This window comes from Cryptomeria japonica, chromosome 1, assembly GCF_030272615.1.
Source record: "Cryptomeria japonica chromosome 1, Sugi_1.0, whole genome shotgun sequence".
NCBI lineage: Eukaryota > Viridiplantae > Streptophyta > Pinopsida > Cupressales > Cupressaceae > Cryptomeria > Cryptomeria japonica.
Genome location: NC_081405.1, coordinates 220,065,883 through 220,085,286, shown reverse-complemented (window position 1 = coordinate 220,085,286; position 19,404 = coordinate 220,065,883). Strand labels below are relative to the sequence as shown.

General features: G+C 37.3%; 1 protein-coding gene across 6 annotated transcripts in view; it reads left to right on the top strand.

Annotated features, from left to right (window-relative positions):
- The window catches only part of LOC131042916 (casein kinase 1-like protein 1), a 55,862-nt gene that overhangs the window by 8,848 nt on the left and 27,610 nt on the right, over nucleotides 1–19,404 (top strand). The gene's annotated exons all lie outside the window — the stretch shown is intronic.

The following is a 19,404-nucleotide window of genomic DNA, read 5'->3' as shown; positions in this document are numbered from 1 at the left end:
TATCTCTGTGCTATAATATTTGGGAGACAATGCAAATGAGAGGAGATTCAAGGATGTAGTTATCTTGTTGCAATGCTTAACATTGATTTTTTTACCTTTTTGAAAAATATTTTTGTGGGGCCATTGTCCTTCTTTGCTGTGATGACTATTATATTTTCTATAACAAAGGCCTTAACATCATATATTTCTCTGAAACACAATTGATCCTTATCAATGAATTTGATCGAACTTATCCCACCATCCCAACAAGTGTCATGTAAGATGAGTGATTTGACCTTTTGGGTCCTTTGTGAATTTGTCTACCTCCACACACTCCATTGGTTGCTAAAACCATGGTCCTTAATGCCTCTCGCATCTTCATAAGTCATCTCAAGTCAATTTTGTGGAGTGCAAATCAAGTCTCAACAACCTTATGCATAGAAATTTATACTTACAATTTTATTGCAAACTTAAGGTAATTTGAAACAAATTGAGAAATTTTATTAACTTCAACAACTCCAATTTGTCGGAGGTTGTGAAGATGCCTTGTGAGTTGTTACACATGATTGTTCATGAACATTTGAATATTGCTACCCTTGGTGTGAATTTCTTTCATCAACTCTATCTTTGGACAATACATGATGTCAAAAAGTGTGTGCGTATATATCCTTAACCAAAGTACCTACTCCCTTACAATTTTTAGCATTGTCTATAATGACTTGGACGATTCTTTGAGCACTCACTACCTAAATGGTTTCAATCCCCTCATAATCAATCACCTTCAAAAACATGGCCCCTTTCAAGGACACTATAATGATATTAATTAAAGGTTAGTTTTTACTATCTTTCCTTCCATTAAAAATGATGGACACCCCCTATTTCAACAATTTTTTCTTGTATTCCCAATAAGGTGTTGCACACCTTCTCATACCCAAACTTGTGTAACTTGAGGGCATTTGACTAATTGGTAGTAGGTACTACCATTTCTTGCCAATAGGGTGATTTCACTAGGTTGAAAGGAAGCCCATTGGCATAAATGCAACATGTGATGTGTTTCTCTACATTGTCCCTCATGTAGTGTGTTCATTTGCGTTGTCCATTGCCTCATTTTAAATGCCTTATGGGCCTCTTTTGCAAGGAAAAGGATGATTTGTCTTGTTTAGAAAAGAATGTTTGCAAAGAAAGGTTGTGGAGCAGCCACCATTGGAGATGCTCTTTGCAGGTGGTTCACACATTTCTTTTTTTGCTAAGAGATAAGGTCTTAATTTTGTTCTCTCATTTACACTATCAACTTCTTGTTTTCTAACATATGTCATAATTTTCTTGTTGCCAAACTCTCTTTGTTTGGTTCTTGATAAACTCTAATTCTTTGGTTGGTCATAGTAGATGGTGAATTTTCACTTGACCATTTGAACTTTTATACTTGATATGGCAGCGACTATAATCGTAAAGAAAAACTCGACCTCTTTGAAGCCGATCCATCATACTAATATATTTCATTAAAGGTGATGATCGATCATATTTCAATAGCTCATTGAACTACAACTAGCAGCCACTTTCTATGGATTCTTGTTTAATATAAGAAAAATCTAAATGTAACCCTAGGGTACATTAAACAAAATATAAAAACAACAATAGAACTCTACCATATCTTTACAAGTAATAAAAATGATTAACACTGAAAAAAGAACATTCAATAAAAAATTAAAAAAATTGAAAAGTTGAAAAAAATTGAAAAAGCTTGGAAAACTTCTAAAAAACATGAAAAATTCTCAAGATAAGTTTTTATCTTTGATCAATAAATATCCTTTGTGTAAGTTAGTTCCCTTTCATAGCACTTCACAAATCCTCTCTATACCTTTGCAAAACTTCACATTTGAAACAAAACAAGCAAGCTTTAAAAATGAAAAAGGGCAACATGGAATGGTATTGGAGTTTTTTGTCTTGTGTTTGCTAGATGAGGTGTTCTATCCACATTTTAGGTTTTTCTGATGTTTGACAAATCTAAATGCTTGTTAGTAGTGGGTTGTCTTTGGTTGAGCATTGCTAATGCATGGCCCTACTATCCCGTGTATGTCCACACAAGGTGCTTGGGATGGCTAGGCCTTGCCCTAATTAAACTTGGGATCCATCCTATGCTGCTCTTGAACCTGTCTTGTTTGGTATGATGAAAGGGGCATCTTTTAAATACCTGGTAACTTAGTATTTTTGGTACATGTTTCATGACAAAACACATTGCTCCCCTCAATATGTCCCCACAAGGTACCCTAGGATGATAGATATCTTGCCTTAGATGAAGTTGGGAGCTGTCCTATTCCACTCTTGAACTTGTCTCGCTTGGAATGATGATAATAACATCTTTTGAAGGATGCAGTAACTTAGCTTTTTTGGCATGTGTTGCATGACAAAACTCTCATTGCCTTTACAAGAATAATTGGTAGCACATTCTCCTAAAAATATTGAAACCTAGAACATTCTTATGAGAAAATTGAAACCTAAAACTTTTGATGGGGAAGCCAATTCAAAACGATTTTTTCTGATAGAAGTACAATTAGCCAAAACATGGGGAAAGCCTATTGGGGATAGATCCCTATTAACATAATATTGTAATATTGATATAGTGGTCATCTTAGTCATTTAGTCAGTATTTAGAAACTTCCTTTTATGTCTTTCATCTTTACTTAATTATAGGAAGTTTCCTTTTTGTCTTCTGTGTTTCTATTCTTGATCGTTTCCATTATGGAAAGATCCTCTTGTAATCTCTATTTAAGGAGCTTTTGTCTCCTTTTGTAAGTATCAAATAACGAATTATCATTTCATGGTATCAGAGTGGGGAAAGATTTTTTTGACAATTTTTCAATAAAATTCGTGGTTTCTTTACCTGGAATTTATTTCTAGAAGTTTTTTGACATAATTTTTTATGACAAATTGTGGTTTCCTTAGATCAAGGGTTTTTGATTTTTTTCCAAAAAAATATTATGGAGGGTTTTGCATGATTTTTTTCCTAAAAATTGTCGTTGTTTACCATTTTTGCACAAAATGAAGGTTTTTGCTGATTTTTTCACAAAATTGTGTGATTATAGCATTGCATTTAGGGTTTGACAAATTTTTCACAAAATCGTGGTTTCTTGTAGCTTGTTTTGGGTCGCACCTAGGGTTTCTAGGGCGAATGGTGTTCCTTTACAAAAGTTTTTAATAGTTTTTTTACAAAATTGTGAGTGTTGCTTCTTTTGATGATTTTTGGCAAAATCGTGTTCTTTCGGACTTGTGAAGTTTTTCAGCAGCTGATTTCGGTTTCCTATCTTTGAATAGCGGGAGTGATAGCTTTGTTACCTAACATCATGTTGGAAGGATTGTGGTAAACTTGGTCATATCTAGAAGTTTTGCAGAACCAGGGAGGGTCTTAGCAGCAGGCTCATGTCGCAGAGTGTTTTGAGGAGAAGGGGGGCGACCTTCTATGCATTCATGGCCAAATGACATGTAGATTATGTCATATCTTCTATAGGCTAGTTAATAGGATGACCATTAAGGGAGGGTATTAAAATAATATTGTAATATTGATATAATTGGTCATCTTAGTCGTTTAGTTAGTATTTAAAAACTTCCTTTTATGTCTTTCGTTTTTAGTTAGTTTTAGGAAGTTTCCTTTTTTGTCTCTCGTGTTTCTATTCTCAATCATTTAAATTATGGAAAGATCCTCTTGTAATCTCTATTTAAATTGCTTTAGTCTCCTTTTGTAATTATCCAGTAACAAATTATCATTTCAATCCCATATCAAATGAGTGCATATTCCTTATTCATCACTAGTCGCTTTGGCCCATGGACAGTTAAAAAATGGTAATGTTTCAAGTTTGGAAGAAGCCAAAGGTTTTATTGTAGAATATTTATGTGGTAAATGGAATTCCATTCTATGGCATTTGTTTTCCTACGTAATATTTCCAATCTATTTACATTTGGCCATCATCTTTAATCTTGGTGATCATAGCATACCAATGATACTTTATAGATAGGTGGCAGATATGATTGAAGGGATTATAGATTGTGATGAATCCTTGCTGGTTCAATTCTTCAACCTGCTGTAATTTTGTAATTCTTTTTGTATTTTTTATTATTAAAGATGGTCTTTTAGAAATAGACAGAAGTTGCAGAAGGGGTTTCTTAATTTTCAACACATATTGAAATAATACATGAAATAATCAGCTGAAACAATAAATTGGAGATTTTAGAAGCATACCCGTAGGTCCTTAGCCAATTTATTGAAATGAAAAGATTAAATCAGCAACTTACAAAGTTCTTATTTTTTATTCAGGAAACAATTCAGATCTGCTCTTATTTTAATAATAAGACGCCCAAACAGTAGAAAATGGCGCCAATTTAATGAACAAGTTGTGTGTTTGGGTAAGGAGGCCTCCAAACCACAAAAAATTAACAACAATAACAGCAAATAAGAAAACCTACAACAGATCTGCCTTGTAAGAAGCCAAATCTCCCTGCAATCATCATCAATTTGACTTCTGAATGAAGTCGACCACAACTGCAACAATTCAATTGATCTTTCATAGTCTCACCATTACCATGTACTGAAGAATAGACGTTCTCCAATGAAGAATCCAGTCTGAAACCCTCAAGCTCCAAAACCCAGAGAGGAAGAGATATCAAATGATCAACAAATTAATGAATTTGATTTCTCAAGGGGTGGCTTTATGCAAAAACCCACGATTTTTAATTAGGGTTTGAAATATCATGAGTGTTAAAACACTTTTAATATGGGCGACCAACTATGGAGAAAAATAATAAGTCACTTAAATAAATTTAAGTGAAATATATTATTAAAAAGTCAATGTGACTTTATAATAAATGTCATTAATTAAATATTGCCTGTAATTCACTGAAAAATTAATATCTCTCTCAATATCACTCCAAAAGATGAACCATCAGAAGCTGGAGATAAAGCTCCCAAAAGCCATGTGACAAAGGGCTTGTCTAAAAATAACGAACTTCCCATCTATAAATAGCCCAAATGCTATAAATAGCAAATCCTTCAAATGGAGTCAGAAACTGCTCAAACGAAGCCTGAACTGAACCCAACCCTGAACTGAAGAACATCATCCTCCATCCACTGTCCCCATGACCCTTTGTCCATACCCTATTAGCCTACGAGGGTCCAGAAAATAAGCTAACTCATCAATTCTAAAACCCTGACTAGGATGGGGACATCACATAGATCTAGATTATACTAGAGTATATGCTATATATGATGCTATATTGGGTTTTAACAATTGACTAAAAAACTATATAGTTGTATCTCAATATAACATCATTAGAGATTGAATAAAAATAACTATTGTTGAATCTTGATATAACATCATATAATGATTATCTTTTACATCACTTTTCAATTTTCAGATTTGTAAATTTGTTTGTAGTTGTATAATGGGATTCAACTGCATAGTTTTGAGTCAAGCTCTATCCAATATAACATCATATAATAATGATCACTTCCATCATTTTTCAATATGGCATATTTTTTTAGATTTGTAAAGTGTTTGAAGAGTGAATGCAAAATGCATTTAAATTGAGTTGTAGCTAGAGGCCATAGGCTTTTGATCATCCAAATTTGTACGTGTCTATCCTCTTATACTTTGCTCTTATTTGTTTCTCAATTGCCATTATTGATTTGGGATAGGAAGAGGCATAGATGTTGGGTCCCTTGGTATGTGAATATGCTTAATATTGCATGTAGGTCCAAAGATGCCAGTAAGATTTCAAAGATTTGTTCAATTTCTTTTAATTTTCAAGGGCATAGTACATATTCTTTTAATGTTCAATTTCTTTTAATTTTCAAGAGCATGCAATAATAGAGCTATACTAGCTTGTCAACTTAAGAAATTCTAGAGTTTATATTAATTGAAATGGAAAATGTTGTATACGATAATCTTGATGTGTTGAACCATGAGATAGTTAAATAAGGAAATAAACAAGGGTATCTTTGAGCTTGGATATGTTGAACATGCGTTTTGGATTTCATTATATTTCTTTCTTTCTTTTAGCTTCAGAATAGTTGTGTTTTTGGTGGTTTTATGGCAATCTTGCTTGAGTTTGCTAGATCTATGTGGAAATCTGCACAGGGGGGTGGTCTTCCTTTAGTCTACCTAATCTTCTCAAGGATTCCCTTGTGTTTGTTTGGTTGGCTCTTATTTGGGATGTTTGTTTGGGCTTGCCTTAGAGTGGTTTTGCCTTGCATTTTCATGATCCCATGTTTACTAACCATTCTAGTGTGTTCACTTGTGGTGGTATCATTTGAATCTACTTAGTTTTGCTTTGGAATTTTTTCTTTTGATATTTTTCTCCATGTCAGTCATGTTTTTTCCACGACTCTTTTCAGCTATTTGGGTACTATAGGGTTTTGGAGTTATTTGGGTTAGCCTGGGGTTTGTGAAGGATAGGCTCCACTTACTTCTGGTCCACTTGGTCATATAGTCTTTGAACTTCATTTGTTGAATTTATATCTGAGTTTTAAAATTTTCTTATTTGCAACTATCATTTATATTTTGAAGTTAATATGATGTGTGTCTATGAAGGGTTCTCTGAACTCATTTTTGCTCTAATTGGGGTTTCCCTGAGTGAACTTGAAAATGTTGCTCATTGCAACTATCACTTATTTTTTGAAGTTAATATGTTTTATGGAAAAAGTGCCAGAATTTTATTGAGGTTTGCTTGGAGTTTATTTGGGTTAGCTTTTGCATTTTGACAAGCTCTCCAGACTTAACATTCTTTTGCTTGAGGCTTGCTTGAGCTAACTTGAATAGTTGCTTATTTGCAACCGTTACATATTCTTTGAAGCTTATGTATTTTATATGCAATAACTGAGTTCTGAAGTAGTGTAATGCCCTCATTGTGGTTGTGTGGATTCTTGCTGGATGTGTATCCAGGGATGGGACCCATCCATGATCAAGCAACCGCGTCTCTAGCTAGGTGACCACTATGCCAAAAGCTGAGATTGTTAGTGAATGGCACTCATTAGCATTAAGATTGAGGTTTTCATTGCACCAGAGTGCTTGTAAGTGGCCCCCTTGTGAATACATGGCCACTTGATTTTGGGTAGGTTCCAGCCTTGGGTACATGTCAAGTGGGAATCTACACCACCATAGCAGAGACATTACAGCCCACTATGCTCTATAGGGGTTGACTTCAAGACCTTTTCTCTGATACCAAGCTTAGTGACCACTATGCCAAAAACTTGGATTGATAATAAATGGTGTTCATTGGCATTAAGCTTGGGGTTTTTTATCCCACTAGAGCACTTGAGACGAAAGTGCCTAGAGGGAGGTCCCTTGGTGGACACGTGGCTGCTGATTGTGGGTGGGTCCTAGCCTGGGGTGCATGCACATTAAAATCTGTTGCACCCCAGTAGGAGTATTACAAGGAGCTTTGTTTTTCCAATTTGAATTTCTGCCACTCTGCAACTTTTACATATTCTTTGAAGTTTTTTATGTTATATGCAAAAACAGAGTTTGAAAAGCTTGCTGGCTATTTGTGTTGATAAATACTGTTGTGGGATAAGCTTCTTCTGTTATATCAGAAAATATCTAAGTTTTTAATATGATTGAGGAAACAAGCAAAATATATTACTGCATAATGACAGCTTGTAGAAATTGAGGAGAGATCTTGCCATTTTTCTCTTGAAAAGTACAATTTGTTGATTGTAACTAGGGTTATAGGGGTTCGGATTGCCTTAAGGCAACATCCGAACCCCCTTTAGGACCGGGTCCTATCCTAGGGTAACGTGACCCTATACACAATGCCACGCTATGCCAAATTCACGCCACTTAATTATTGGCACCAAAAACCAAGGAGGCCGACTTACATTTCAAAGAGTAAAAGATGCATACAAGTAAATGACAATTTGCAAGTCAAAACTCACTCATCAAGTTCAATCATACACAAATGCGATTTAGCTCTGCTGTGCGAATTCTTAAGAAGGGTGCAAACTTAACTTCAAGGAAGAGTGCGAACTTATTCAGATTGGTGCGAAATTGTCCAAGAGGACATAGTGGATTTTGATGCAAGTCTTTGAAGCATACAAGGGACAGATCTGATATGTGAAGATCAAATTCAAGCTAAGTATTGTACTTATATTTAGAGGAGAATATATAATCTGACCTGTGGGTCTTTCATGCTGGGTTTTTCCTCCTTGGAGGTTTTCCCAGGGTATGCTTGTTTGTCTACTATTTTATTTCTGATTTATGTTGGCTTATTAAATACTGCAAATCTGATTACAATCTAGGGCATAATTAATCTATGTTGGTTTACTAAAATACTGCAAATCTGATTACAACCTAGGGCATAATCAATTATATAAATCTGATTAACATACCTAGGGTTTAAAATTACATGGTATCAGAGCTATAGGTGTCATTAACTTTTGATTTTAGCAAATCAATTGTTGCATATAGCTGTTGTTTGTGTTCAGATTAAAGATGTCAGGTTTGAAGGCTGAAGATAGGCTTGAGGGAGCCATTGATTTTGCTGCTTGGAAAGTTCGTATTCTATTGGTCCTTGAAGAAAATGACCTATTGAAATTTGTAGAAGAAGAAAGGCTGTCTCCTCCAGAAGATGTTGAAGAGTTGAAACTGTTCAAGAAAGATTCCCTCAAAGCTAGAAGGATCATAATTGAGTCCGTCAAGAATCATTTTGTCACTGTCATATCAAAGTTTGTATCTACCAGAGAAATGATCAAACACTTGGAATGGATGTATGAAGTCAACAATCTCAGCAGGGCTCTTGCCCTAAGACAACAACTTGTACACATGAAAATGAAAGAAGAAGACTCAATATAGCCTACTTCATGAAGATCAATGAACTAAAGGACAAGCTAAGCACTCTTGATTGCCAAATCTCAGATAAAGACCTTGTTATGATTGCATTAAATGGTCTACTTGATGAATGGGAACCATTCATTCGTAGCATTGGTGGAAGAGCCGATCGTCCCAACTTTGAGCGTCTTCAATCTGATTGCATCGAAGAGGAATCTCGAATTGAGGTAAGAGGAAAACTCAAGAACTCTCTCAAAGATAATCATGTTCTCTTATCTAAATCTAGGAAAGGTGGTCATTGGAAGAAAGAGAAGAGAAGCAAAGATTTTAGATCCTCCTCCTACGATCCAAGGAAAAAGTCAAGAGATTCCTCTCACATTCGTTGCTTCAGATGTGACAAGTATGGTCACTATGCCAGAGATTGTCAGAATGACCCAAAGGAAAGGGAAGCCAACTTAAATGAAGTTGCTGAACAAAGTGAGGACTACCTTCTTATCTCTGCTCTTTCCAGCAATGTTCCTACGGACAACAATACGTGGATACTTGACAGTGGTGCCTCCAGACACATCTCAGGATTTCGTGAGCATCTCTCAGATCTGATTGAAAAAGACTCCAATCTTCATGTAGTAATCGGTGATGATGCTCGATACTCGGTAAAAGGTTCTGGCACTACCTCTTTAAAACTAGATTTTGGTATTTCCTTACAACTCTGTGATATTCTCTTTGTACCTGGTATTAAAATAAATCTTATTTCCATTTCGGCTTTAGAAGATAAGGGTTTGCAAATAGCATTTTCTGAAGGGAAAGTACTCGCTTGGCCTAAGAAATCTAATTTCAAATTTGCTCGTATTATTGGAAATAGATGTGATAGTTTATATAAGCTTGCAGCTAATTCAATTCAAGCTCTCATTCATGAGACCCCTGAATCATGCGAGCTATGGCATAGAAGATTGGGTCATCTTCACTTTCAAGCTCTTCCCATTCTCGGTAAAATGGTCAAAGGTATGCCTAAACGCAGTTTATCTCATGATGATGCTTGTGAAGGTTGTGCAATGGGTAAGAATGTAAAGAATCCATTTCATAAAAGCGATAGTAGGGCTAAAGAAAGGTTAGAGCTTATTCATTCAGATTTATGTGGTCCTATGTCTATAGCATCTCCTAGCGGTTTCCTATATTATGTTATCTTCATAGATGATTTCTCTAGGAAAACATGGATCTATTTTCTTAAAACTAAAGAGTCTGAAGAAGTCCTAAACAAATTTAAAGAATTCAAAGCCTTAGTTGAAAATACTACAGGAAATCGAATTAAATGTTTGAGGTCTGACAATGGAGGTGAATACACCTCAGGTAGCTTCTATGATTTTTGTGTTAAAGCAGGAATTAAGAGGGAGTTCTGTGTTCCCTACAACCCTCAGCAAAATGGAGTTGCTGAAAGAAAGAACAGGACCATTGTTGAAGCTGCAAGAGCCATGATACATGATCAAGACTTGCAACCTTTTTTATGGGCAGAAGCATCCAAAACCGCAGTTTATATTCAGAATAGATGTCCTCAGGTAGCTTCTATGATTTTTGTGTTAAAGCAGGAATTAAGAGGGAGTTCTGTGTTCCCTACAACCCTCAGCAAAATGGAGTTGCTGAAAGAAAGAACAGGACCATTGTTGAAGCTGGAAGAGCCATGATACATGATCAAGACTTGCAACCTTTTCTATGGGCAGAAGCATCCAAAACCGCAGTTTATATTCAGAATAGATGTCCTCATCGAGTCCTAAAGGATGTGACACCTGAAGAAGCCTTTTCTGGAATCAAACCAGACATTAGTCACCTAAGAATATTCGGAAGCCCTGTGTATGTTCATGTGCCTAAAGAAAAACGAACCAAGCTGGATCCATCTGGAAAGAAAGGCATCCTAGTAGGATACAGCGAATCTTCCAAAGCCTTCAGGATCTACATTTCAGGTCAAAGGTATGTTGAGGCAAGTAGAGATGTAACTTTTGAAGAAGACATTGCTTTCAAAAGATCTAAAGGTTCATTAACCAACAATAATGATATGGTGATGGAAAATCAAGATTCAATTGTTGATGCTAACCGTGAGTTATAGGAGGAGTCTACTGATCTTCCAAATCAGGAAGTTCAGAATGACTCATCAGAACCCATGCAATCTACCGATATACCTTAGGATATTGTGGTCTGCAAGAAGAGACCACTTTGGGTCAGAAATATGATTCAAGATGCTGAAGGGTTTGCTGCTCCCAGAGGAACCTTCAGAAATAGCAAGAGTGTCCAAAATCACACCAACTACATTTCTGTGATGTGCAATATAATTGAGTCTGAACCCCACAATATCGGAGAAGCTATGTCCCATCATGCTTGGAAATTAGCCATGGATGAAGAGTATGGGTCTCTCATCAAGAATGATGTCTAGGACATTGTACCCAGACCCAAAGGTAAGTCTGTCGTTTCCTCTAAATGGTTGTTTAAAATTAAACATAATGTGATGTTAGTATTGAAAAATATAAAGCTAGGTTTGTAGCACGTGGTTTTTCTCAAAAAGAAGGAATAGATTATGAAGAAACCTTTGCCCCTGTTGCTAGATATACCTCTATTAGGTCTATAATAGCCCCCCTTTAGGACCGGGTCCTATCCTAGGGTAACGTGACCCTATACACAATGCCACGCTATGCCAAATTCACGTCACTTAATTATTGGCGCCAAAAACCAAGGAGGCCGACTTACATTTCAAAGAGTAAAAGATGCATATAAGTAAATGACAATTTGCAAGTCAAAACTCACTCATCAAGTTCAATCATACACAAGGAAGAGTGCGAACTTATTCAGATTGGTGCGAAATTGTCCAAGAGGACATAGTGGATTTTGATGCAAGTCTTTGAAGCATACAAGGGACAGATCTGATATGTGAAGATCAGATTCAAGCTAAGTATTGTACTTATATTTAGAGGAGAATATATATAATCTGACCTGTGGGTCTTTCATGCTGGGTTTTTCCTCCTTGGAGGTTTTCCCAGGGTATGCTTGTTTGTCTACTATTTTATTTCTGATTTATGTTGGCTTATTAAATACTGCAAATTTGATTACAATCTAGGGCATAATTAATCTATGTTGGTTTACTAAAATACTGCAAATCTGATTACAACCTAGGGCATAATCAATTATATAAATCTGATTAACATACCTAGGGTTTAAAATTACACAATTCAATGCGTAAATCTTGGCAAATCCCAATTCAATTTGATCATTTGTGCTTTTTCATCTAATTTTTCCTGTCTTGATGTGTAGGCCTTTTTTCAAACAAATATAACCAAAACAAAAAGAAAACAGGACCACCCCTCCCAAGTTTGTGCAGAAAAGTTGGGGATGATGAGTTCCACTATTTAACCAAAGGTTCCCTTCCTACGGGCTCTTGGGCACCTTATAAAAATGCAATCCATGGGCCTAAGCCAACCTCCATGTATTGCCATTGGAGCTACTAGAGTTAGTGATCCAGTGTTACCCTGAAACCAAGTAAGGATCTGTTGATGTGTTTTTCATGCACATGCGAACACAGAATAAAATACCTAAAGGTACCTTATCCTCTCTTGAGCAAAGTTTCCCGACTGTTGAAGATCTCGCCGAAGGATCAGTCGAGGCAACTCCAAGGTTCTTGTATGTAGGTTCTCTACTCGTGGATAAGCTCATCTGTGGTATGATGTGATTTTGCTGGAATCACAAGGAGACTTACACTTGATGACTTGAACGTCTGATTTGCTGGAATCATAAGTCCTATTTACTAACTGGAAGACAAACAAATGGCAAAAGATGCAAGGTTCAGGAAGTCTACTCTACTACCTAGAATGCGAGAAGATGGATGAACGACTAGGTGGAGTCCTACTGGGCTGGGTCTCACCATCAGGCTTGAACAATCTGACACCAACTCAGTGCGATCTTCTAAGGGATGCTTCCAATACGTTCAAATCGTATGCCATCAGACACTGATCACCATTCAAGATAATGTATGAACAATAGATGTGTACGACTTAAGATTAAGCTCATTTTATGCTAGTTGACCACGTAGGGCGCACTTACAATCAGTAAGAGGCTAGTGGTATGGACTAGACGGATTCCACACAGGTGCATTCAACAATTTCTTTCATTCAATTTAATTATCTATCATCTAAAATGAAGATTCAACAAGAGACCATGCATATTGCAACGAAACAACACACTTCACCATAACTTCAATGAAAATGGAGTTTGTTTACAATCACTGGCAACAATTTCTTGCCTTGTCCTCCTAATCTACTCTAATTGCTATTCTATTAGCTGACTATTCACTATTTCTAACTATTCACCCCACTACTGACTATTGACTAACTATTCTCTATTAGCTAACCATTGACTAACTATTAACCTTTACAAATGAGGAGCCAGGGCTTATATAGCACCCTCAATACAATTCAATGGCTCAGATCAATTTGAGATCAATGGCCGAGATTTTACAATGAAAACCCTAATTAGGGTTTGTTACAACAAACTCAATTCTGGCCAATGAAATAATTGCATTATTTGGACACATGTCTTATTTGGAATATTCGACCAATAGAGAACTGGGGTAGGTACATCGAAGTTTGTGCCATCTCCAATGAGTCAGGTACATTGAATTTGGACATGCTGAGGTGGACCAATCCGGCTGGAGGAGTGATGACTGGGATGCCACCTTGTCTGACATTTGTAACTTGGTAGATGCTCAATTTGATGATGCTGAGAAGCTAACTTTAATTAACTCTTCTGGAACTGTCTACTTCTTCAACGAACCCTTGCTTTAACCTCCTTTGTCTTTGATGTGCAGGATGGATGGTGTACCTTTCCTTCAAATGCTGGACTGGAAGAGGTCGTCCCTGATGATGCTGGACCGGAGAAGGCTGTCCTTGTTGATGCTGGACTCGAGAAGGCCGTCCTTGTCTTGGCTTGATCTTCTTTCATCTACAAAAACAAATCAAAAGATGATTAAGGACATAATAAATTCATTTCAACATAGTATTTCACACCTTCAATCATCAACAAAAGATATTAAAATGAAGTTAGTTCAAGACTCTTTCCAGGGATAGGCCCTATAAGAATTTTGCCCTGGACCCTCTGGAAGGGTCAGGAGTGAATTTTGCATTCTTGGCTCATTCAGACCTCCTTTCAACATTACCTCACAATTAGCTCCTCTCCTGGCCCCAACAAGGTGAAAAATAGCAGTTTCAAAGGATTTCGCCTTGGACCCTCTGGCAGGGTCAGGAGCAAATTTTGCATTTTTGGACAAATTCCACCATGTCTCTACTCCAAAATGCCTTCCAAGGCAAGCATACGCTATCCTTCTCCTCACCAAAGGCTAGGAATCCACAACCTGACCTTCCTCATGGGCAAACTAGGTGATTTTGGGAATTTCGCTTTGGACCCTTTGGAAAGGTCAGGAGCGAAATTCATCTTTTGGTCCAAAATCCTTCACATTTCAATGCTTCCAAACATTTCCAAAGGCTACAAGATGTCCATCCTTCCCTTCAAGATACCCTGCAAATCAAAATTTAGTCAAACTAGGGAGGAAATGAGCTTTAAGAGGATTTTCGCTCTGGACCCTTTGGAAGGGTCAGGAGCGAAAATCTCATTCTAGGCTTGATCACTCACTTTTCCAACTTCAAACCACATCACGAAGCAAACTTAGATCATTTTCCACCCAAGGACAAGGTTTCAAGCTCAAACAAGGTAGCAAATGAAGTTTATGATGAATTTCGCTCTGGACCCTTTGGAAGGGTCAGGAGCGAAATTCTCCTTTAGGCCAACATCTTGCCCTTCAAAATCAACCAATTCCATCCCAAGGCAAGAACATACCAATTCATTCCCCAACATGCCCTAGAAACCAACACTTAGTCAAAATTTGAAAGGAAATGAGAGCTACAAAGATTTTCGCTCTGGACCCTTTGGAAGGGTCAGGAGCGAAAATCACTTTTTGGGTTGGATCCTTGACTTTTCCTATTTTCATCCTCTTTGGGAGGCAAACATAGATCCTTCCTCATGCATCTCCACCTTGGTCTTGACTCTTGCTAAAGGAAAAATGAGTGTTTTCAAGAATTTCGCTCTGGACCCTCTAGAAGGGTCAGGAGTGAAATTCATCTTTTGGGCTAAAATCCTTCATCTTTCAATCTTGACAAGGCTAGAACATTCAAAAATACCTTCAAACATGCCTTAGGAACTAGAAATTTGGCCTTGATAAGTGAGAATTTGAGGTCTTCAAGGATTTTCGCTCTGGACTCTTTGGAAGGGTCAGGAGCGAAATCCCTATTCTTGGCCAAGATCCTGACTTCATTTTCACATTTCTTCATTCAAACAAGCGTTTTTACCTTCATTCAAGCTTGGGAATGAGTTAGTTCTAGGTTTTGGTCAAAGTAGAATGTCTTATGGAGACTTTCGCTCTGGACCCTTCCAAAGGTTCGCTTTGGACCCTTTGGAAGGGTCAGGAGCAAAATTTGGCATTTTGGACTCTCTGTCAGGATCATTTTATGGAATATAACATTTAAGTATAAGATTCTTATACTTTAAGTTATATTCCATATATACTTCCAGGATGTTTGAGAGTGGTTTCGGACCTCCAGGAGTTATATTGCAAAATCTAGTTTTTGGAGGATTATTCAGTTTTCCAGACTTAGTCAAATTTCAGGATCAGGACATTCCAGACTTAGCTAAATTTTAGGATCAGGACATTCCAGACTTAGCCAAATTTCAGGGCATTTGAAGATCAGGATGACATTCTAGACTTCATCACTCACCAACTTGACCTAGCTCGGACCTTCAAGAATGATACCCACTCACAAAGCAAGACACAATTAGCAACAAGATCAAAACCAGGCCCTAAGGAAGACTTTCAAAGAAACCCTAATTCTGGGGCCCCAAAGACTCACCTTGGCTCAAGCAGAGCTTGCCATCCTAGTGATCCCCCTGGCGACACTCGAAAAGAAAAGGCTAACAGACAAAACCCTAAAAGACCTAGAAAACACACCCCAGAAGGCAAAAAGCAGGGGTCCCCATTTGCAATGGGGCGATGTGTGAATACGTCACAACAGGATCCAAGACCGTAAGCATGTTTTCTAGAGCTTTGCCCTAATGTTTACTCAAAACATTTTGTTGATTGGAATAAGCTCAAGCTGTACAATTATCATTACGCCGAAGGCGTACCCTATATGAGAAAAATAGGTTCACTTCACAGATCAACGGTTGACAACATGCAAGAAGCTTGCAAGACGATTGAAAGGTGGGTGGCCGATAGATTGCCCGTTATAATTTTTCCGTTCCTCTCCTGTCCATTCTCGTTTTTCCTTCTTGCTTTACTGTCACCGTTGACTGTATTCCTCACATTTTTTAATTGTCTTTTAAGAATAATATCATTCTTGTAGTCTCTTTAAGAATAATTTCATTCTTGTAGTTTTCTGCTGTGTAATTCTGCGATCCTCTGTTCAATCAAACCACCTCCCAAACCTGCGCCATTTCCTCCTCGCTCATCTCAACGCTTGCGTCACTGAATCCACACTGATTGGGAAGTTGCCGTAGCTTGTCCTCCATTAATCCTTTATTGTGCGAAGCTGAAACCCTTGACTGGACCTTGGGAGCGACTGACATAATTATGCTCAACTTCTAAAATCAACAACTGTTGGTGTTGGAAATAAGCCACACCCGGACCGACGATGGACTGGTCCAAGAGGGGCCAGTAGTTCAGTGGTAGAGCACTCCAGCAGCGTATGGAAGGTCCTAGGTTCGAGTCCTAGCTGGTCCATGTCTCAACATGGTATCAGAGCCAGGTCTAGGCTAGGAGCCCCAAGCACACGAGAGGTGTGGCTTAAGGGGGGGTGTTGGTGTTGGAAATAAGCCACACCCGAACCGACGATGGACTGGTCCAAGAGGGGCCAGTAGCTTAGTGGTAGAGCACTCTAGCAGCGTATGGAAGGTCCTAGGTTCGAGTCCTAGCTGGTCGATGTCTCAACAACAACTGCCATTTTTGGACATTACCACTTTTGCGAATCAAAATAATCTAACAAAATTCGGAATAAAACTTGCAGACCACACTATATAGAAGCATCTTTCATAGGCGAATAGATTGCCACTTAATAGTCCAAAACATTGCATATTTTGACATTGGTAATTGTGATATCCTTTAAAGGTAGGATATGTTATGGTTTATGAAATATTTTATTTATCTAGAAGAAACAAATCATCATTCACACATTCATGCACGCATGTGCAAATTTGACTCCTATAGAAGCCATAGTTCTTTGTTTCCACGTTTCATTTAATAACTACAAATTCAACCATATGAAATCTTCTGGACTATATAATCTACCATTATTACTATAGAATGATGGAGCTCTTTCATCATCATATCTTCTCTTATCTGATTTTGTCGGTAGCCATTATTGCTAAATGGACTGAAAACACAGATTTCTGTTTTCTTCGTAAAAGTTGTATTACCGATCTTCTACAAAGATTTTGAAACTGGATTTACGACATTCTATGGAAAAGAATTAGTGTTACTACAAATCTGATCCATCAAATGAATTTTCATTGGATTGAAGGTTACGAAAAAGTGTATTTCTTCAACTTTCAAGGAGAATAATCACAAATAATTTTAATGGAGGGACCCAACCCTACTTTTGAAAGTATTTAATTATCTTAATTTGGAAGTGTTTTCTTAAAAAACTCTCAATGGAAATTTTTAATGATTAAATATCCATGTTAGATGGAAAAGCTTTTTGATTATGTTGAACCATAAAAAAAATAGTTTCTTGAGGAGTATATGTAATAATAATAATATTAATTCAATAAATATTAGTTATCTAAAATATTGTGCGAGACATTATGCATGCGGTCCAGCTTTTGTAGATGAATATATGCTTACACCTCTGCAATGTAATGAAGGAAAGTGAGAACCATACTATCGTGGAAGTGAAAACACGATCAGCGTTTGGTGAAAAAAAATAGATGATGGTCTCCCTCCCTCTCTATTTATCTCTCCTCTCTATACATCTCTCTATTACTTTTCTCTCTCACCTTTCTCTCACACACTTGCCCCATCCATCTCTATATCCTTATCTCACCCTCCCTCTCTCTATCTATATATCATAATCTCTACCTCTCAACCTTATTCATTCCATCTCTCTTGCTCTCTATTTCTATCATCTCCATCTCTCCCCCCTCTTCTCCTTCATTCCTCTACCTATCTCTCTTCCTCTCTCCCCTCTTCTCTCTTTCCCTCCTCTCCCTATCTCCTTTACTCTAACTCTTTGTCACTCTCTCTACATTTCTCTCTTCCTCACACCCTTCTTATACCCACCTCTCTCTCTCTTCTCATATATCTCTATCTCTCTCTTTATATCTCTCTCCCCCTTTCTTCATCTCCCCCCTCTATATCTCTCTATCTCTTCATCTCGATCTCTTCCTCTCTATCTCCATATCTCTTTCTTTATTTATCTCTCACTTTCTCTTTATCTATTTCTCTCCCTCTTCTTCTCCCCCTTTATCTTCATCTCTCTATATCTTTTACTTTCCCCCTTTATCTCTAGACATGTTTCCCTCTTCCTAGACCTCTATACCTATATCTCCTTGCCTTGCTATCTCTGCATATATTTATTCTTCCATCTCTTCATCTCTCTACCCCTAAATATCTCACTCTCTCTACCGCTTTCTATATATCGCTTCCTATCTCTATCTCTATCTTTCCATCTCCCACACAATTTATCTCTATAAATATATGTTTTCAATCCTTCTCTATCCCTCTCTCCTCTCTCTATCTACCCCTTCCCTTTTCTCAATATGCATCTCCATCTCCATCTCCATATCCATATCTATCTTCATCTCCATCTACATAACCTATCTATATCTCTTTACCCATTTCCATCTTCCTTTCTCTTTTTCCTATCTCTTTCTCTTTCTACCCCTATCTCTCCCTCTCACTATCACTTCTCCATTGATACCTTTGTTGCACAAAAAAAAATGTTTACTAAATTCTCTAGTAAATGACTTCATCAACTATACAAATGTCTGAAAAAATGCATTTTTTACCTAATTGACCATCTACACCTCTTCGGCATACCCATTGAATCATGGTGCAATTGCTAGTTTTATTCATGACAAAGCCCAGATTTAGATAACAAGGGATATGATGGTGCTCTGATTTGGGTAAAATAACATGTCCACTTGCTGGGTGTGGTGTACTCCAACAGATGAGGCTGGTTGCATGTCCAGGTGAAAATGGTAGAAGAGATATCTAAGTATATTTTCAAGTATTTGTCTCAGCCTTCACGATTCCTTTGCTCCTCTGATTTTCTTTGGTCACGGACTTTCATCATTTGGTTGTTTTGTTGCTTTCATTTTCAAGTCAAGTTTTTCTGATCATTTTCAGAGTTCGTTGGTACTGGACCAACAGTCATTTGCATTTGTGGGCAACAAACCTAGTGAAAAATAGTTTTTTTGTTTACATCTCCGTAACTTCTTTGGGCTTTATATCCTAACAAAGATCAAGTTTGTTTTAGAGTACATTTTTAGATTTGGTTTCAATACCTTTACTCCGTTTTGCAATTTTTTT